General features: G+C 38.7%; 1 pseudogene; it reads left to right on the plus strand.

Moving 5' to 3' along the window:
* Positions 1 to 1,800: 1,800 nt before the first annotated feature.
* LOC103681302 lies at positions 1,801 to 5,568 on the plus strand (annotated as a pseudogene).
* The last annotated feature ends 735 nt before the right edge of the window (positions 5,569 to 6,303 follow it).

Consider the following 6,303-nt stretch of genomic DNA (forward strand, 5'->3'; position numbering starts at 1 on the left):
ACTCTCAGACTGTCCTGGCAAATTCAGAATGAAGAGAAGGTCTCTGGCCCATCTAACCAAAACTCCTTGGTTTAACTCAGTAAGTCTAAATAAGAAAGCTATTAGTATAGGCATTTACTGAATTTTCAAATGCAGTTTTCTATTTTATTCTTTAATATAATAAAGCAATCTCCTTAATTATAAAGCTTTATATTATATATACATATTTGGAAAACATAAGTGGAAGTGCAAAGAAAATTATGCAAATAATTAAATGAAACTCTCTTCCCAGAGGAAATAAATGTCTTCTGTTATTAATGAAAGATGATGGTAGAGTATTATTTTCTTATTACAATAAAAACAGCAAACATGTGGAACTAAAATGCTCAGATAAGGTTAATAGCTCAATGTCTAACTATAAAATATGACAACTCCAATCTAGAGAAGCGCAACTTGCTTACACTATCATATTTTCTAATCAGGGAAAGAAACAAGTCTTCTAAATAGTAGTCTATTTCATAAATGGAAAAAATTTAAGGTAGTAACCTAGGCAAGAATCAAAATTTTCCTAAGCCCTGGAGAAGTTGTGATTTATAAAGAAACAAGGATTTGCTTCCTTGCAAAATCGGTGCTTAAAGGAATTTCTGTTTCTTAAGCTTCGTAGCTAATTGCAGAGGGCTTTTTGACTTATTTCCAGAGTTTTTAATATCGCTACCTTAATTTATAGATATTACTTAATTTTAATAGTTAAATGAAAGTTTTAATTAGAATCAAGCAGCTCTTCATATGGAAAGACAAGATTTGTTGGCTCATCTTCAAGAAAATGTGCATTTTTAGTTATTTTCTGGGGCCAGGGGAAACCACAGAATTTAACCATCCTTATTCAGTGTACATTTGCTCAACATGTCTCTACACAAAGCTGGAACATGTTAAACTATAGTTTTGATTTTAGCTGCTTTACACTAAACAGTGTGTACACTGTACACTAAACCTATAGAAATAGTAACTAAATACTGTGTAAACTATACACCAAGCCTAAAGTAACTATCGCAACTGGAAGATAGGTATTTATTAACAATTGGTCTGTGTAATGGCAAGGTATGAGAAATATTAAATTATTAAAACAAATCCATATTAAATACTTGGCATCCAGATAAAATATATTATTTGTTGTTGTGTAGTTTCTTTAAATAACGTATTGCAATAATTTTATATTTGCAGAAAAGTTGCAAACTAGGACAGATTTCCATCCCAATAACCCTCAGTGAACTTCCCGCATCTTTTATCACCATGGTATATTTGTCAAAAATATTTTAAAAATTGGTGCAATACTGCTAAGTAAACTCATCACTTTATACCAATTTCACCAATTTTACCATTTAATTTTCATTTCCTCTTAGTCTCCTCTGAGCTATGACAGTTTCTTCATCTTTCATATTTTTTCATGACATTGAGATTTTTTGGTATTACTGGTCAGGTATTTTGCAGACTGTTCACCAGTCTGCATTTTCTGATTAGACTGGGGCTTGTTTTTGGAAAGAGGCGAAGTTCTCTTACACAGCCAATCAGAGGGTACCTGAAATCTACAAGACATCGCTGGCAGAGGGAGTAAAGGTTAAGCTGCTCTTCACTATAATGTTACTGTTTTCCCTTCCCTATTCAATACTCTAAACTTGGAAATGAGTGAATAAATCTAGTGGGGTTGAAGTATTAATCTCTTCATCCCAGAGAGGGGAATATCTAGATATATAATGTGGAATTATCCTGTGAAGAAGGTATGTCTTTTCTACCTAAGGCTATTATTTTTTAAATGCCTCAATCATGGCTACCAGGTAAATTTTCAGTCAGAGAAAACTTGTTTTGAAAGTCAGTAGTCCATCACACTGATTTTAATGAAAGTCAGTTCTTAAAGATACTGAATTCAATGTCATTTGGAGAATTTCACCTAGCCATCTTGATTAACAGTGAAATTTGAGATAAGAAATCAAAGAATCGAGATTAAAACAAGTGAAGAAAGTAGAAAGAAAAGGAAAAGCAGACCAGATGAAGTGCCTCCCTGCTAATATAATTGGCATTACCTTCACAAGATGTTAATGTTCATCAACAGGAGGGAATTCCACCTCCCCCAGAGAAGTAGCTTTACAGGTGAACTTAACTAGAGGCAGGGCTTTTTGCCTGGTTATTGTTGTCCTGATGCCTTATGCATTTTAGTTCTTAATCTTTGACATATAACAAAACCAGCATCCTAACACTATGGATAAACTTTATGTGGAATGATTAAGTAGTTTAAGCAATTATAATTAATTAGAATTCATGCCAAGGATGCACAACTTTAGATTTTTTCATTTATTGGGAAAATGTCTTCTAATGTAAGGCATTTAGGTCAGTGTTTTGGTTCTGTTGTCTGGATCCTCCTTCTACCCCCCATTTGTTGTTTTTGTTGTTCTTTATTTAAAAAAATAATAATTAAACTACAGCTCACATACGATGTTTTATTAGCTTCAGGTTCCCAATATAGGATTGAACAAATTCATATGTTTCTCAGGAATCACCATGATAAATGTAGTCACTATCTGTCACCACACAAAGTTGTTACAATACAATGATTATATTCTCTAGGTATTACTGTTAATCATTTATTTGATAACTGGAAGTTTGTTTTGTTAATCTCCTTCACCTATTTTGCTGCGTTGATGAAACGGATGACCTGGAAAGGAGATGTTTCAGCCATTTGGCACAGTGTGATGAGGACGTGATAGGGCACCTCCTATAGACAATTCTATCCTGCCCACAGCTCCACCTGCTACTCAGAAACCCAATATCTATAGGAGACTTCTTCCGAAATCGCTACCCTATAGTGCTTTTGTAGGGAACCTGCCCTATGATGGGACAGAGAATCCATTAAGGAATTCTTTAGAGGATTAAATATAAGTGAAGTATGTTTATTACGTGAGCCTAGCAATCCAGAGAGGTTGAAAGGTTTTGTTTACGCTGAGTTTGAGGACTTGGATTCTTTGCTTAGTTCCCTGAGCAACAAGAGTCTCTAGGTAACAGGAGAATTCGAGTGGACGTTGCTGATCAAGCAGAGGATAAAGACAGGGATGATCTTCTTTTGGCCGAATAGAAATCACGATTCGGTCAAAACAGATACAGCCTGGAGAGCACGTCCTACCACAGACAGCTCTGATGACTACCCGCAGAGGAGGCGATGATAGCTTTGGAGACAAGTACCCAGTTCGTTATGATTCAGGTCGGTACGTTGATGGGTCTCAGGACGGGTATCGTGATGGCAGGCGCCGAGATATGGATCGATATGGGGGCCGGGATCGCTATGATGACCGAGGCAGCAGAGACTACGGCAGAGGCTACGATTCTAGGCTAGGCAGTGGCAGAAGAGCAGCTGGTAGTGGGAACCGTAGGGATGACTACTGCGGAGGAGGCGGGGACCGTTATGAAGACAGATATGACAGACGAAACAATCGGTCATGCAGCTCCAGAGATGATTACTCTCGGGATGACTACAGGAGTGATGGTAGAGGTCCCCCTCAAAGACCCAAACTGAACCTAAAACCGCGGAGTATTCCTAAGGGAGATGATTCCTCTGGTAGCACCTTCCAGTCCAGTCGAGCGGCCTCTATCTTTGGAGGGGCTAAGCCTGTTGACACAGCTACTAGAGAGCGAGAAGTAGAAGAGCGGCTCCAGAAGGAGCAGGAGAAGCTGCAGCGCAAGCTGAATGAGCCAAAACTAGAACGACGGCCCCGGGAGAGACACCCAAGCTGGCAAAGTGAAGAGACTCAAAAACAGGAACAGTCCATGACAGGAAGTGAGTCATCACAGACTGGGACCTCAGCCACATCTGGCAGAAATGCACAAAGGAGAGAGAGTGAAAAGTCTCTAGAAAATGAAGCACCCAATAAGGAAGAAGACTATCACTCTACAATTTCTAAGCCTCCCAAGTCTAAACAGACTCTGAAGATAACTCCAGCCCCTCCACCAAAGGAGAATGCTTGGGTGAAGCGAAGTTCTAACCGTCCTGCTCGATCTCAGAGCTCAGGCACACTGTCAGAAACCTGTACAAGTGGTGGTGGAAAAGTAATTCCAGCTCAACCACCTGAAAAAGCGCCAGCAAGGAGAGCAGATGAAAACAAAGTACATGGGGTGGGTGTCCCAAAAGGCCGAAGTAGGAATTCCAGCCATGTTCCAGGAGAGGGAGTGAACAAATATCACCGCAAGGAGTCACACAAGAAAGATGGCAAAAAGGATCAAGACTTCCGATCTGCACGTGAACTAAAGAAACCTGAAGAAAATCTAGTTTCCAAGTTCATTTCTGCAAACAAGTATGCTGCTCTCTCTATTGATGGCGAAGATGAGAACAAGGGAGAAGATTATACTGAATAGACCTCTGCGTCCTATTCTTTCTTGCAGTCTCTCCATCTTGAAACATTTGAGAGCAAATCAAACTTCTATGTAGACAAGACAATAAAACTCACCATCTCCCGGAGGGAGAAATCTATTTCTTTTGTTTGTTTCTTCATTTGTTCATTTGTTTTTTCGATTTCACATATAGGTAAAATCACATATTTACCTTACTCTGCTCTATTCCACTTAGCTTTAGATTCTTTAGATACTTAAATGTTGTCACAAATGGTTAGTTCTCATTCTTTTTTTATTTATGAATGAACATACAGTGTAATATTAGTTTCAGGTGTAGAGTATAGTGGTTTCACACTTCCATACATCATTCAGCATTCATCATGACAACTGCCCTCCTTCATCCCCATCACCTAGTTCACCCATCCCCCACCCCCTGGTAACCTTCACTGTGCTTGGTTTGCCTGTCTCTCTCTCTTTTCCCCATGTTCATTTGTTTTGTCTTAAATCCCAAATGTGAGTGAAATCATACAGTATTTGTCTTTCTCTGAATGACTTATTTCATTTAGCATAATACCTTTTAGGTCTAGCCATGTTGTTCGTCTCATTCTTTTTCACAGGTTTGTAATATTCATTGTGTATGTATACAACATTCTTTATCCATTCTTCTATTGATGGAAATATAGGTTGCTCCTATGTCTTGGCTTTTGTAACTCATAATACAATAAGCATACAGATGCATGTATCCTCAAATTAGTGTTTTTGTTTCCTTCAGTAGTAGAATTACTGGATCATATGTAGCTTTTTTGAGGAACCTCCATACTATCTCCCATATTAGGTACACCAATTCACATTCCCACTTGTTAGAAAGTGGAGAAAGAAGAGTAAAATATCCTCCAGACTGGGAAGGAAGATTAAAAAAGGAAGCCACTACTCATCATTTACACACAGATTTCTTTTTCTGACAGGCCGTGTCAGGCAGGTGATGATGCAGATCTGTGCGGCTATTCTCTGCAAAGCCCAGAACTAAATCCACAGATTTTATAGAATGAGGGACTATGTAAAGTGCATTAATGAGTAAGACTAAATGGTCTAACACTTTACAGGGCTGATGGGGCCACCTGTGGTCCAGAAGAGCAGAGAGTGTATTATTTCTACTAGTTGTCTAGACAACTTTAGGGAACATCAGAATAAATGTTCATGTATTCCGGTCAGGATATACACCATTTTTATTAGATTGTATGCTCTCTTCTCTATTTCCTATATGTTTTTTAAGGGAATTTTATATATTTCTCAATAGAGTTTGCGATCCCGAGGGTGTCTCAGCAAATCTTATTTTGTTTTTTTTCTTTTCACATGTAGGGCATGTAGGTAGGAAAGAGCTTGAGAGAAAGGAGAAAAACAATGCACCCAGGAACTGAATTGCAGGTTTGAATGCTTTGAGCAGAACACTTGGATTCCCAATGCTGGTAAATAATGAAAGTTGACTTGTCATGTGTTTTGAATAATAATGATGCCATTGTCTAAGTTGGGGGCAAGTTTTATAGACAGGATAACTTTAAGTAATAATCATGTGGAGACATTAAACTGGATGAAGCACAAGACAAGCAATCAAATAGAGTCTAAAGGAGTCATAGGAATGGAAGAGTACAGATGAGGGAAAGTGAAGATATGCACAGTAAGTGTTAGCTCCTTTAAACCCATGTTTAAGGGACAAATGGAAGGAGTAGAGTTACAGAAAAGATGAAAAGGGAGAAAAGGGGCGCCTTTTCTACTACGCCTGGGTGACGTAGTCATTAAGCGTCTGCCTTTGGCTCAGGGCGTGATCCTGGTGCTCTGGGATCAAGCCCCACATCAGGCTCTGCTGGGAACCTGCTTCTTCCTCTCCCACTCCCCCTGCTTGTGTTCCCTCTCTCGGGCTGGCTGTCTCTCTCTGTCAAATAAATAAATAAA

The sequence above is a fragment of the Ursus maritimus genome, assembly GCF_017311325.1.
Source record: "Ursus maritimus isolate PB19 chromosome Y unlocalized genomic scaffold, ASM1731132v1 scaffold_Y1, whole genome shotgun sequence".
In the NCBI taxonomy this organism is placed as follows: domain Eukaryota; kingdom Metazoa; phylum Chordata; class Mammalia; order Carnivora; family Ursidae; genus Ursus; species Ursus maritimus.